This window comes from Physcomitrium patens, chromosome 25 (assembly GCF_059467195.1).
Source record: "Physcomitrium patens ecotype Gransden chromosome 25, ASM5946719v1, whole genome shotgun sequence".
NCBI classification, from domain to species: Eukaryota; Viridiplantae; Streptophyta; class Bryopsida; order Funariales; family Funariaceae; genus Physcomitrium; species Physcomitrium patens.
Window position 1 is genome coordinate 2,260,726 of NC_143434.1, and position 16,129 is coordinate 2,276,854.

Below are 16,129 nucleotides of genomic sequence, written 5' to 3' on the forward strand. Positions count from 1 at the left end.
GAAAGCTGTACAATTTCTAACAGTACCTCCTAACCAAGAACGAAATCGAGATAGGTTGAGGGAGAAACCATTGCCAAAGATTGTTGAAGGATTTAAGGATTTTGGGGAGGTACCACTGTAAAGCAAGATTATGGAGGTACAAAAGAGGAGGTACTCTCGCGAGATGAAAGTGCCTTTGATGCGAGTTTTATTGGTATATTGGAGAATGGAAATATTATGTATAAGAAAGTTGATGATTTTAAAAGAAAAGAAAGAAAAAGATTATATGATATTGAAGGACAGTTACGCAAGATAGGTACATTGCAAGATGATGAGAGGATTTTGGATGTTTATGAAGAAAATGGACTGGAAGATTCATTGGAATTGATTACATCTATTGGATTAGGGGATAATGATAAGATTGTTGAGATTCATTCGAGAGAGGTTTATACCATGCTTGAATCTTTTCAAGCACCAAAAGTCACAGTAGAGACGAGATATAAAACGGCAGATAAGAAGGTAAAGCCTGTTGCCGGACCATTACCAGAGGATTCTAAAGAACAAATGGGAGAAGCATCAAAAGAAGCAAGTTTAAGAGATCCAATGAGTATTGGACATCAGTTTACTGAAGAGACTTTTGAAGAATTGAAGATTGGTTCTGATGGTTCTTTATTGCCGGAGGAAATTACTTGCTTCAAAAAGATGTTGGCTAAACAAGGTAGATCGTTTGCCTTTGAATCTCATGAAATTGGGTGTGTGGATCCAAATATTATAACACCTATGGTTATCTTCGCTGTACCGCATGTACCTTGGAATCTAAGACCGATTCAAGTACCGAGGGCACATTTATCTAAATTGGTAGAACTATTGAAAGAAAAGATAAAGATGAAAATATTAGAACCTTCATTTGCGCCGTATTCTAGTCGATGGTTTACGGTACCTAAGAAGAATGGGTCACTACGGTTTATTCAAGATATGCAGCCGGTGAATGCTGTAACTGTAAGGAATGCAGGAATTGGACCTATTGTAGATGAATTTGCTGAGGCGTTTGCTGGAAGGGCGATCTATTCAATGGGTGATTTGTATTCAGGTTATGATCAATTTCAACTTACCGAAGGAAGTAGAGATATGACAACGATGAGGACACCGCTTGGATTGGTTAGAATGTGCACTCTTCCTCAAGGCGCGACCAACTCAGTTGCGCATATGATGAATGGGATGAATAAGGTATTGAGAGATTTTCTTCCGGAAAAGACTATGCCTTTTCTGGATGATGTTCCTATAAAAGGGTGCAGAGAAGGAGACAAGGATGAAACTTTAGATATGAGGGGATGTCGCAGATATGTTGTTGATCATATACAAGATTGTGAAAAGATTTTAACTCGGCTTGGAGAAATTCATCTTACATTATCGGGTATGAAGTCCGTATTTGGAGTGCGAGAGGTTATAATTGTTGGACATTTATGCGGATCTTACGGAAGAAAACCAGATCCGACTAAAGTTGATGCAATTGGAAGGATGAAAGAGGATTGTGATTCTTTAACAGAGGTTCGCAGGTTTTTGGGTGCATGTGTATTTTATCGAATCTAGATCCCTCATTTTGCTCACATAGCGGATCCATTATATGAACTGTTACGCAAGGGTTACCGATTTGAATGGGAAGAAAGGCATATTCAGGTAATGCAAAGATTGAAGAAATTATTGATGTCACCTCCAATATTAAGGAAGGTTGATTATAAGTGCAATAGACCAGTGATTCTTACTGTAGACGCTAGTCCAATTGCCGTTGGATGGGCTGTGGGTCAAGATGATTCAAATGGGAGTAGATTTGCAGTTCGATTTGGGGCTAAAGTTTTAAGTATTCGTCAGCGTGCATATTCGCAAGTCAAAAGAGAACTTTGGGGAGTCATTTCGGCTATGAAAGCTGAAAAGGACTATTTGATTGGGGTAGTAGTAGTAATTGAAACAGATTGCTTGCCATTGCTTGGAATGATTATTAACTGTTCAACGCCAGATATTGCAATGTTGAGATGGATTGCTTATATTAAGTCACTAAATCCAGAATTTAAGCATATCACTGGAAAGGACAATTTAGTAGCAGACATGCTATCTCGAGCAAGATACGAGAGGGAGGACGAAATGGTTGAAGATATTGATGATGTCGAATTGAAATTATATTTAATATCAAATCTCAACAGAGAAGACAAGCTATTTCTTGAAGAATCTTATGAAGGAGAATTATTGGATATTGGTCATTATTTGAATATCTTGTCTAAGCAGGGGAATTGGTCTACAGAAAAATTCAAACAAATAAGAAAAAAAAGCATATGGATTTTTACTTCGAGATGGATTCTTATGGAAGAGACCGAAGAAAGGAATTGGGATGCCACAACGAGTGATAGGCAAAAGGGAAGAAAAACTAAAATTATTAAAGGAATTTCATGATAGTTTATGGGCAGGGCATAGAGGAATCTGGGCTACTTTTGCTAAACTCAAGGAACGATATTGGTGGAAAAATATGTATCGAGATGTGCTCTCATTTGTAGAGTCATGTGAAATCTGTCAATCGTATTCTAATATCCGACATCGAGATGGTCTTCATCCTACGTATCCTCTGGCTATTCATTTTAAATGGGTTGTTGATTTGATTATTATGCCGGTTGGATTATGGCAGATGAGATATTTGGTTTTAGCTCGTGAAGATTTATCAAATCAAGTAGAAGGAAGAGCATTGAGGACAAAATCTACAGAGGAGATTTGTAGGTTTTTGCTTGAAGATGTCATTTGCCATTACGGGTGCGTAGGAAAAATCACTGCAGATCGTGGAGAATTAAATGCACAAGAAGCTCGTAAGTTCTTTGAAAAATGTGGAGTTAAACTATCACTGACTACTGCTTATAATCTGGAAGGGAATGCGAAAAGCGAACGCGGTCACCCGCCGATTGTAAAAGCATTGGTTAAAGCTTGTAATGGGAAAGTTAAAGAGTGGCCACGGCTTTTGTCATTTGCATTATGGGCTGATCGAACAACTCATAGTTCGGTGACAGGATATATGCCAGTAGAACTTATGACAGGTCAAAAACCAATTATGCCGATCGAAGAAAAGGTACTTACTTGGAGTATGCTACCATGGGAAGATGGATTGACAAGAGAAGAACTTCTGGCTATTAGGATTCGACAATTGGAGCAAAGAACGGAAGATGTCCAAATAGCATTGGAAAGGTTAAAAAGAGCAAGGTTACAAAATAAGGCGCGATTCGATAAGCAACATCGATTGAGACCAAAAGCAATCGAGGAAGGTGACTGGGTACTTGTTTATGACAATAGTCTGGATAATCAACATAGTACTTTGCGGAAATTTTCAAAACGTTGGTTTGGACCATATGTTGTAACAACTGTTCATGATAATGCGACTTACTCATTACGGGAGTTAGATGGTACAAAATTGAAAATACCAATTGCAGGGAAGCGAGTAAAAATATTTAAACGAAGACACGCGGAGATGAATATGGAAGACCTTAATGAAGGTACAGAGATTCCGCAGCAAGAAGATGAAAGTGATTTGGATAATGAAGGTGACGAAGACGAACTGGACAAAGACGTAGGGGATATATTCTGAATCAAACAGAAATTGGATAAATTGGTGCATACCGGAGGATGCATAGGTTCAGAAGGGGTGGATGTCGTGTTGTAACACGAGTATATAGTGAAAATAAAAAAAAAAAAGAAAGAAGAAGGGGAATTTTATTAATATTCAGTTACCTCGAATATTGGGAGCATCGACCAACTCCAGCGCAAATACCGAGTGGTCAGGTTCAGTCACCCCGTTACAGTCAGCCGGGGCATACTGAAATGCTCCATTCGATTCTAATAACAGGAGTTAGCAGGATGAGAAGGACCAATTCACACGACGGGTTTGAAGAGCCATTTGGATCCAATTTCGAGAATCCAATCCGGGTCCTCTTACCCAATATGAGACCTGTATTGGTACGGCAACCCAATGCAGTCTAGTTACGGAAAAATCCAGGTCTTACTACGGGCCTCAGCCAGTCTGACGTGAAGACCAATTTGACCCAATTATGTGAGCATCTAGGTTACTACGGGCATCTTATCCAATATGGGACCTGAATTGGTCGGGCGACTCAATGTGGTCCCGATTACGGGGTTTCGATTCTGTTTCGGGCTGTCTTGTTCTCTGTGCCATTCTAGGGAACGTTGTTTACGGTAAATGGATGTCTTAAAGGTAAAAACGGAGGAGAAGGCCTTGATGACGTGAGCCAATTTCGGATCTAAGCTCTGACGGTGGGAGCCAATTCCGGATCTAAGATGGAAGATTGAAGAAATTCAGAGGATAAGGTTAGGGGAGAATATAGTTTTAGGGAGGGAGGTTTTTTTTTTTATTTTGGGGGGAATCTGGGGGGAGCTAGTTTTAAAGCTTTTGCAAGGTTATCAGTTCGTTTTTCATTGGAGGGTTTTGAAGATCAAGGGAATTAGAGAGAGGAGCTTCATGCTTCGGGTCAGAGAAGGAAAGACATAGAATTTGGATTTTTCTTCTTTGTAGAGTTTTGGGAAGACTGAGGCAATCGCTGCTGAAGTCAGTGTTGTAATGGTGAATCGGGATTTTTAAATGAAGTGGGTTTGAATACTCTTGACTGTTTTGTAAAATCGAGTTACGTCTATGATTGAAGGATTAAAAGGGTGTCTATAGGATTGAGTATGCGGAGTGAATGAAATTTATTGGGTTAATCTAACAGGACAGTCAGTGGATACAAGATCGTAAGTACAAAAGAGTATTGAAGATTAACAGTTTGGGTTGTTCGGAGTTCTCTATAACGTCTAGAGACCTACCGGCTGGGGCAATAAAAAGACTTCGACAAGCAGTGGAAGAGCATCTGTATAGATTTACGGTACATTGTTATAGTCGTTTATATTCCAGCAGTCAAGAACTGATAGACTGCTTGACTATCGACAAATCTCCATACTACCTTCTACAGCCAGACGCCCGGCGCGTTCTCGAGCAGGAAAGCACGTAATACGACACCGATAGGTCTCTAGACGTTACAGAGAACCCCGAACAACCAAACTGTTAATCTTCAATACTGCTTTGTACTTACGATCTTGTATCCACTAACTGTCTTCTTAGATTAACCCAATAAATTTCATTCACTCCGCATACTCAATCCTATAGACACCCTTTTAATCCTTCAATCACAGAGGTAACTTCATTTCACAAAATAGTCAAGAGTATTCAAACCCTCTTCATTAAAAATCTCGATTCACCATTACAATACTGACTTCAGCAGCGATTGCCTCAGTCTTCCCAAAACTCTACGAAGAAGAAAAATCCAAATTCGATGTCTTTCCTTCCCCGACCCGAAGCATGAAGCTCCTCTCTCTAATCCCTCTTTGATCTTCAGAAACCTCCGATGAATACCGAACTAGTAACCTTACAAAAGCTTGAAAACTAGCTCCCCCCCCCCCGATTCCCCGAGAAAAAAAAACCTCCCCCTTCAAAATTATATCCCCCCTAACCTTATCCTCTGAATTTCTTCAATCTTCCATCTTAGATCCGGAATTGGCTCCCACCGTCAAGCTTGGATCTAAAATTGGCTCTTGCCGTCAAAGCTTTCTCCTCCGTTTTTACTTTTAAGAGATCCATTTACCAAAAACAACGTTCCCTGAAACGGCACAGAGAACAGGACAGCCTGAAACAGAATCGAAACCCCGTAATCGGGACCACATTGAGTCGCCCGACCAATTCAGGTCTCATATTGGATAAGAGTCCAGTAGTAACCTGGATGTTCCTGTAATTGGGTCAAATTGGTCCTTGCGTCGGATTGGCTAAGACCCGTAGTAAGACCTAGATATTCCGTAATTGAATTGACCGGCCAATTCAGGTCTCATATTGGATAAGAGGACCTGGATTGGATTCTCGAAATTGGATCCAATTGGCTCTTCGAATCTGTAGTGTGAATTGGTCCTTCTCTTCTTGCTGACTCCCGTTATTAGAATCGAACGGAGCATTTCAGTATGCCCCAGCTGACTGTAAGGGTGTCGTATTACGTGCTTTTCTGCTCGAGAACGCGCCGGGCGTCTGGCTGTAGAAGGTAGTATGGAGATTCGTCGATAGTCAAGCAGTCTATCAGTTTTTGACTGCTGGAATATAAACGACTGCAACAATGTACCGTAAATCTATACGGATGTTCTTCGACTGCTTGTCAAAGTCTTTTTTTTGCCCCAGCCAGTAGGTCTCTAGACGTTATAGAGAACTCCGAACAACCCAAACTGTTAATCTTCAATACTCTTTTGTACTTACGATCTTGTATCCACTGACTGTCCTGTTAGATTAACCCAATAAATTTCATTCACTCCGCATACTCAATCCTATAGACACCCTTTTAATCCTTCAATCATAGACGTAACTCGATTTTACAAAACAGTCAAGAGTATTCAAACCCACTTCATTTAAAAATCCCGATTCACCATTACAACACTGACTTCAGCAGCGATTGCCTCAGTCTTCCCAAAACTCTACAAAGAAGAAAAATCCAAATTCTATGTCTTTCCTTCTCTGACCCGAAGCATGAAGCTCCTCTCTCTAATTCCCTTGATCTTCAAAACCCTCCAATGAAAAACGAACTGATAACCTTGCAAAAGCTTTAAAACTAGCTCCCCCCCGATTCCCCCAAAAAAAAAAAAAAAACCTCCCTCCCTAAAACTATATTCTCCCCTAACCTTATCCTCTGAATTTCTTCAATCTTCCATCTTAGATCCGGAATTGGCTCCCGCCGTCAGAGCTTAGATCCAAAATTGGCTCACGTCATCAAGGCCTTCTCCTCCGTTTTTACCTTTAAAAGATCCATTTATCGAAAACAACGTTCCCTGAAACGGCACAGAGAACAGGACAGCCCGAAACAGAATCGAAACCCCGTAATCGGGACCACATTGAGTCGCCCGACCAATTCAGGTCCCATATTGGATAAGATGCCCGTAGTAACCTGGTTGCTCACATAATTGGGTCAAATTGGTCTTCGCGTCAAACTGGCTGAGGCCCGTAGTAAGACCTAGATTTTCCCGTAACTAGACTGCATTGGGTTGCCGCACCAATACAGGTCTCATATTGAGTAAGAGGACCCGGATTGGATTCTCGAAATTGGATCCAAATGGCTCTTCAAACCCGTCGTGTGAATTGGTCCTTCTCATCCTGCTAACTCCTGTTATTAGAATCGAATGGAGCATTTCAGTATGCCCCGGCTGACTGTAACGGGGTGACTGAACCTGACCACTCGGTATTTGCGCTGGAGTTGGTCGATGCTCCCAATATTCGAGGTAACTGAATATTAATAAAATTCCCGTTCTTCTTTTTTTTTTTTTTTATTTTCACTATATACTCGTGTTACAACACGACATCCATCCATTCTGAACCTATGCATCCTCCGGTATGCACCAATTTATCCAATTGCTGTTTGATTCAGAATATATCCCCTACGTCTTTGTCCAGTTCATCTTCATCACCTTCATTATCCAAATCACTTTCATCTTCTTGCTGCGAAATCTCTGTACCTTCATTAAGGTCTTCCATATTCATCTCCGCGTGTCTTCGTTTAAATATTTTTACTCGCTTCCCTGCAATTGGTATTTTCAATTTTGTACCATCTAACTCCCGTAATGAGTAAGTCGCATTATCATGAACAGTTGTTACAACATATGGTCCAAACCAACGTTTTGAAAATTTCCGCAAAGTACTATGTTGATTATCCAGACTATTGTCATAAACAAGTACCCAGTCACCTTCCTCGATTGCTTTTGGTCTCAATCGATGTTGCTTATCGAATCGCGCCTTATTTTGTAACCTTGCTCTTTTTAACCTTTCCAATGCTATTTGGACATCTTCCGTTCTTTGCTCCAATTGTCGAATCCTAATAGCCAGAAGTTCTTCTCTTGTCAATCCATCTTCCCATGGTAGCATACTCCAAGTAAGTACCTTTTCTTCGATCGGCATAATTGGTTTTTGACCTGTCATAAGTTCTACTGGCATATATCCTGTCACCGAACTATGAGTTGTTCGATCAGCCCATAATGCAAATGACAAAAGCCGTGGCCACTCTTTAACTTTCCCATTACAAGCTTTAACCAATGCTTTTACAATCGGCGGGTGACCGCGTTCGCTTTTCGCATTCCCTTCCAGATTATAAGCAGTAGTCAGTGATAGTTTAACTCCACATTTTTCAAAGAACTTACGAGCTTCTTGTGCATTTAATTCTCCACGATCTGCAGTGATTTTTCCTACGCACCCGTAATGGCAAATGACATCTTCAAGCAAAAACCTACAAATCTCCTCTGTAGATTTTGTCCTCAATGCTCTTCCTTCTACTTGATTTGATAAATCTTCACGAGCTAAAACCAAATATCTCATCTGCCATAATCCAACCGGCATAATAACCAAATCAACAACCCATTTAAAATGAATAGCCAGAGGATACGTAGGATGAAGACCATCTCGATGTCGGATATTAGAATACGATTGACAGATTTTACATGACTCTACAAATGAGAGCACATCTCGATACATATTTTTCCACCAATATCGTTCCTTGAGTTTAGCAAAAGTAGCCCAGATTCCTCTATGCCCTGCCCATAAACTATCATGAAATTCCTTTAATAATTTTAGTTTTTCTTCCCTTTTGCCTATCACTCGTTGTGGCATCCCAATTCCTTTCTTCGGTCTCTTCCATAAGAATCCATCTCGAAGTAAAAATCCATATGCTTTTTTTTCTTATTTGTTTGAATTTTTCTGTAGACCAATTCCCCTGCTTAGACAAGATATTCAAATAATGACCAATATCCAATAATTCTCCTTCATAAGATTCTTCAAGAAATAGCTTGTCTTCTCTGTTGAGATTTGATATTAAATATAATTTCAATTCGACATCATCAATGTCTTCAACCATTTCGTCCTCCCTCTCGTATCTTGCTCGAGATAGCATGTCTGCTACTAAATTGTCCTTTCCAGTGATATGCTTAAATTCTGGATTTAGTGACTTAATATAAGCAATCCATCTCAACATTGCAATATCTGGCGTTGAACAGTTAATAATCATTCCAAGCAATGGCAAGCAATCTGTTTCAATTACTACTACTACCCCAATCAAATAGTCCTTTTCAGCTTTCATAGCCGAAATGACTCCCCAAAGTTCTCTTTTGACTTGCGAATATGCACGCTGACGAATACTTAAAACTTTAGCTCCAAATCGAACTGCAAATCTACTCCCATTTGAATCATCTTGACCCACAGCCCATCCAACGGCATTTGGACTAGCGTCTACAGTAAGAATCACTGGTCTATTGCACTTATAATCAACTTTCCTTAATATTGGAGGTGACATCAATAATTTCTTCAATCTTTGCATTGCCTGAATATGCCTTTCTTCCCATTTAAATCGGTAACCCTTGCCTAACAATTCATATAATGGATCCGCTATGTGAGCAAAATGAGGGATCTAGATTCGATAAAATACACATGCACCCAAAAACCTGCGAACCTCTGTTAAAGAATCACAATCCTCTTTCATCCTTTCAATTGCATCAACTTTAGTCGGATCTCGTTTTCTTCCGTAAGATCCACATAAATGTTCAACAATTACAACCTCTCGCACTCCAAATACGGACTTCATACCCGATAATGTAAGATGAATTTCTCCAAGCCGAGTTAAAATCTTTTCACAATCTTGTATATGATCAACAACATATCTGCGACATCCCCTCATATCTAAAGTTTCATCCTTGTCTCCTTCTCTGCACCCTTTTATAGGAACATCATCCAGAAAAGGCATAGTCTTTTCCGGAAGAAAATCTCTCAATACCTTATTCATCTCATTCATCATATGCGCAATTGAGTTGGTCGCGCCTTGAGGAAGAGTGCACATTCTAACCAATCCAAGCGGTGTCCTCATCGTTGTCATATCTCTACTTCCTTCGGTAAGTTGAAATTGATCATAACCTGAATACAAATCACCCATTGAATAGATCGCCCTTCCAGCAAACGCCTCAGCAAATTCATCCACAATGGTCCAATTCCTGCATTCCTGACAGTTACTGCATTCACCGGTTGCATGTCTTGAATAAATCATAGTGACCCATTCTTCTTAGGTACCGTAAACCATCGACTAGAATACGGCGCAAATGAAGGTTCTAATATTTTCATCTTTATCTTTTCTTTCAATAGTTCTACCAATTTAGATAAATGTGCCCTCGGTACTTGAATCGGTCTTAGATTCCAAGGTGCATGCGGTACAGTGAAGATAACCATAGGTGTTATAATATTTAGATCCACACACCTAATTTCATGAGATTCAAAGGCAAACGATCTACCTTGTTTAGCCAACATCTTTTTGATGCAAGTAATTTCCTCCGGCAATCAAGAACTATCAAAACTAATCTTCAATTCTTCAAAAGTCTCTTCAGTAAACTGATGTCCAATACTCATTGGATCTCTTAAACTTGCTTCTTTTGATGCTTCTCCCATTTGTTCTTTAGAATCCTCTGGTAATGGTCCGGCAACAGGCTTTACCTTCTTATCTGCCGTTTTATATCTCGTCTCTACTGTGACTTCTGGTGCTTGAAAAGATTCAAGCATGGTATAAACCTCTCTCGAATGAATCTCAACAATCTTATCATTATCCCCTAATCCAATAGATGTAATCAATTCCAATGAATCTTCCAGTCCATTTTCTTCATAAACATCCAAAATCCTCTCATCATCTTGCAATGTACCTATCTTGCGTAACTGTCCTTCAATATCATATAATCTTTTTCTTTCTTTTCTTTTAAAATCATCAACTTTCTTATACATAATATTTCCATTCTCCAATATACCAATAAAACTCGCATCAAAGGCACTTTCATCTCGCGAGAGTACCTCCTCTTTTGTACCTCCATAATCTTGCTTTACAGTGGTACCTCCCCAAAATCCTTAAATCCTTCAACAATCTTTGGCAATGGTTTCTCCCTCAACCTATCTCGATTTCGTTCTTGGTTAGGAGGTACTGTTAGAAATTGTACAGCTTTCCTCCCATCTTCGCTCCGTACCCTTGCATAAGCAGAACCATCGTCAAGTACCTTTGTTTCCATCCGTGTTGCCGTGATATAAGGTTGTCCTAAAATCAACGGATAAGACGTTGTATCTTGAACGAAGAAATGTTGCTCCGTAGCAACATCCCCAATCCGAATTTTGACATCTGAACAAGCTCCATATAATTCGCCTCGTGTGTTATTAGCTGCTCGTAATGCCCATCCATGTTCCATATCAATTGGCCATTTTTGCTTCTTATAAAGATCTTTAGACATGAGATTTATTTCAGAACCATGGTCCACCAAAGCAACTATTGGTTCTTCTATATCTCCTACCTTCACCAATACCTCAGTAATTGCCCTTGCCCAATGCTTTCGAGTATAATGGCTCAAAGTTTCCATTTCCTTGTCACTAGAATCTTTGAAACGTACTCGCTGATTATACCCATTCTTTTCATTTGTTGGTTGTTCGTAACCAATATCAACCTCTTCTTCATCTCTACATATTCTTGCATCAATAGCATGACTCATTCCAGTTTCGCTCATTAATTGCCTCTTTCGCTTAATGCTGTCAATGATAACATCATGAAACTCCTTCTTTGCAATTCCCAAAACTTCTTTCAATGTGAATTCTACCTTAGCGTTTAAGATACGTTCTTCCAACACCCCTTTCAAATTTGTTGCCGCTTCAATGTCAGAAAGTAGCTTATAAGCAATTGATTTGCCCTTATCTTTTGTCTCCGTTGTTTTTTCTCCCGATGATGCTGAGGTATCCTTTACAGGTAATTCTTGTGAAGCTGCCTCCCGAGCCTTGTCTCCTCGAGTTTGCCTCTTAAAAGAATTTCCTTCTCTAGTATCATCAAAATTTCCTCGTCTTTTTTCTTCCATCAAAGCTTCATGTTGGCTCTTAGCAATATATGCATGAACTGAAAGAGACTCAACAGGATCCTCCCAACCTGTTCTTCCTCGTATTGTAGCTGCAGTTCTCAATAGCGCTTCTCGAGGTAATTTTCCTTCTTGCATTGTAGAAACGGCAAAAGCCCAAAACTCACTAGTTTCCGTACTTCCACCAATTTCATCATCTACTCTAGCACCATAACTTGCACTTTCTCGTGCTGCTGTTTCATGCTCTTTTAAGTAATCTTGAACCAATGCTCTCATTCCTCCCTTGCCAAAATTGGTTTGAAGAAGATCCTCTCTATTTTTCAATGCTATCTTCCCATCTTTCCAGCAAATAATTCCCTGCCGTATCATATTATTAAATTCATTGTAAACTTTTCTAGTGTGTGAAGCATCATCACACCAAATGCATCTTTGTACATATCCTTGTTTTGAAACATTCTTCGAATTGTTTATAGAAGTATTCTCTTCAAGTCTTGCCAATTTGATTTGAAGATCTCGCATTCCTCGTATAATTTCTTCCATATCCATATCTGCTTTCTTTGATAAGGATGTCGAAGGTTGAACTGTAGGCATTGTTGGTGGTGTTGTATGTACTGGGGCTTTAGGTGCTTGTACTGTTTTCGGAATATTGCTCCTATCCTTCCTCCTTTCTTTCTTTGTAAGCAACCCTACCGCATCTTCAACGTTCTCCCACTTCGTTGTCAATCCTTCATCTTCTTCTTTGTCTTCAAGAAGGGGTTCTAATTTCTCTTGCAATTCTCCATCAGCAGCTTGAAGAAATAGATCAACTTTGTTCGGCTCCAATGTCAATTTTTCTACCTTCGATAATTGAGAGTACTACCTCTCAAATTCCCTTAGTAGCTCTGTTGCTTGCAAATTCTTATTGGGCCGTTCAATCCATCCCAGAAACAGCTTCTTAGTAACGCGATCAGCATCTTCCAAGAAATATTCGTCTTTCAATGCATGTGAAAAATCCTCCCATGAATTCCCACAACGATCCGTAATCGATGTAATGTGGTCCCTTATCTCCGGTATTGTGGCAAGTCCAAATAGTGCAACCATTTTCTTCTTAGAAACCCGATTTAATTCCATTTCACGAACATAACATCTTAAATACCTTGAAATATTCCTCCCATCAAATTGATCAATTTTATTGACCACTGCTTGCAATGCTTTCGTTGCCAAAGCTTCCTTTCGATCATAGCTTTGCTGTTGCTGCATTGACAATGAAAAGGCTTGAAACAAACTAGGAATAGATGGATCCATGTGCATACCTTGTCCTTTAGAAGACTCCCCACCAGAAACTTCTCCCAAAAATCCTTCAAAATTTTTATTTTTGTTTTCCATAAAAATAAAGATAAAATCAACCGAAATCCAATACCTTCCACCTCAAGCTTTCACGTCGGATTCACCACTTATGTCGTATTACGTGCTTTCCTACTCGAGAACGCGTCGGGCATCTGGCTGTAGAAGGTAGTATGGAGATTCGCTGATAGTCAAGCAGTGTATCAGTTTTTGACTGCTGGAATATAAACGACTACAACAATGTACCGTAAATCTATACAGATGCTCTTCGACTGCTTGTCGAAGTCTTTTTTTTTTCCCAGCTGGTAGGTCTGTAGACATTACAGAGAACCCCGAACAACCCAACTATTAATCTTCAATACCCTTTTGTACTTACGATCTTGTATCCACTGACAGTCCTGTTAGATTAACCCAATAAATTTCATTCACTCCGCATACTCAATCCTATAGACACCCTTTTAATCCTTCAATCACAAACGTAACTCGATTTTACAAAACAGTCAAGAGTATTCAAACCCACTTCATTTAAAAATCCCGATTCACCATTACAACACTGACTTTAGCAGCGATTGCCTTAGTCTTCCCAAAACTCTACGAAGAAGAAAAATCCAAATTCTATGTCTTTCCTTCCCCGATCCAAAGCATGAAGCTCCTCTCTCTAATTCCCTTGATCTTCAAAACCCTCCAATGAAAAACGAACTGATAACCTTGCAAAAGCTTTAAAACTAGCTCCCCCCCCGATTCCCCCGAAAAAAAAAAAACCTCCCTCCTTAAAACTATATTCTCCCCTAACCTTATCCCCTGAATTTCTTCAATCTTCCATCTTAGATCCGGAATTGGCTCCCGCCGTCAGAGCTTAGATCCAAAATTGGCTCACGTCATCAAGGCCTTCTCCTCCGTTTTTACCTTTAAGACATCCATTTACTGAAAACAACGTTCCCTGAAACGGCACAGAGAACAGGACAGCCCGAAACAGAATCGAAACCCCATAATCGGGACCACATTGAGTCGCCCGACAAATTCAGGTCCCATATTGGATAAGATGCCCATAGTAACCTGGATGCTCACGTAATTGGGTCAAATTGGTCTTCGCGTCAGACTGGCTGAGGCCCGTAGTAAGACCTCGATTTTTCCGTAACTAGACTGCATTGGGTTGCCCCACCAATACAGGTCTCATATTGGGTAAGAGGACCCGGATTGGATTCTCGAAATTGGATCCAATTGGCTCTTCAAACCCGTCGTGTGAATTGGTCCTTCTCATCCTGCTAACTCCCGTTATTAGAATCGAACGAAGCATTTCAGTATGCTCCGGCTGACTGTAACGGGGTGACTGAACCTGACCACTCGGTATTTGCGCTGGAGTTGGTCGATGCTCCCAATATTCGAGGTAACTGAATATTAATAAAATTCCCCTTCTTCTTTTTTTTTTATTTTTACTGTATACTCGTGTTACAACATGACAACGGAGTGACTAAACCTGATCACTCAGTATTTGTACTGGAGTTGGTCGATGCTCCCTATATTCGAGGTAACTGAATATTAATAAAATTCCCCTTTCTTTTTATTTTCACTGTATAGTCGTGTTACAACACGACACCGTAGTCGCAACGAACCCCAAAAACTCCATCTCTATTTGGTGAAACAAACACTTCTCGAACTTGGCTTATAGTCCTCGCTCGCGTAGTTTCTCCAATACCAAACGAACGTATTTTTCAGGCTCTTCCTCATTTTTGGAGAATATCAAAATTTCATCCAAATAGATGACAACAAAATCGTCAAGGTACTCTCGGAAAATGTCATTCATCATATGTTGAAAGTCCGCTGGAGCATTGGTAAGACCAAAGGATATGACATTATATTCAAAATGGCCATACCTTGTGTGGAATGCTGTCTTCCACTCATCTCCTTCCTTGATTCGTACGAGGTTGTAAGCCCCCCTTAGATCAATTTTTGTAAAAACACAATATTCATTATTTTGAGAGGTTTGGTGTCTCTCAAAATAAAACAATCAAATAGAAGTAACAAAAATTGGATTATATGTATAGTCAAATAAGGTCAATGAGGTAGCAATTCAGTACTTGTGAGAAGTAATTTCCTTTAAAATGAGAGTTTTTATTGTTTTGCAAGGTGTCAAATACAGATGTGATTGAAAATAACAATGCTCTAACTTAATCAAATATTTTGATATAACTTTATACAAGTAATTTTTGTGTACATATAAAACTATAGTTAAGGAATATCTACAATAGTTATCTATAAAACTAAATCAAACTAAAACCACTTATTATACACTACGAGTTCTACTACCTTTGTCACAGTACTATAAAATTTTAAAAACTATGTTACCAAAATATGAATATTCTTATCGCAATGACAAATTTTTATATTTCATTCATACATTTTTAATATACGATGCAAGACTCTGCTTGATTATTTCAATTTGTGGAGCCGGAATTTTGATCACGCATTCACTTGTGTCCTTTCTGATTCGTGGTGACCACGCTGTCATAAGAACATTCGTTTCTTCCCAAACAGGAGGTTCATTCTCTTCGATCTTCCAATGCAAACCTCTCTCGCTATCCCAACCTGTATAGAACTGTTGTACATCCACACTTCTTAAGGTTGGATGAAAATAGTGAATGAGAATGCAGTTTGCCTTCTCAGGATTACAATCTGGGTTCGACAAAGCCCTAGCTATCCACACTGGTTGTATTTCACCTTCTGCAGGCCGAATTGCAATAAAATATCCTTCTCGAACATCTCGACCTACCCTAAAAGATGGTTGTGGGCGACCTCTCAGAGGACCAACATATGGATCATCTTCTCCAAATTCCTCATGATCCTCGCCATCATCTGATAATTGATCTGCAAG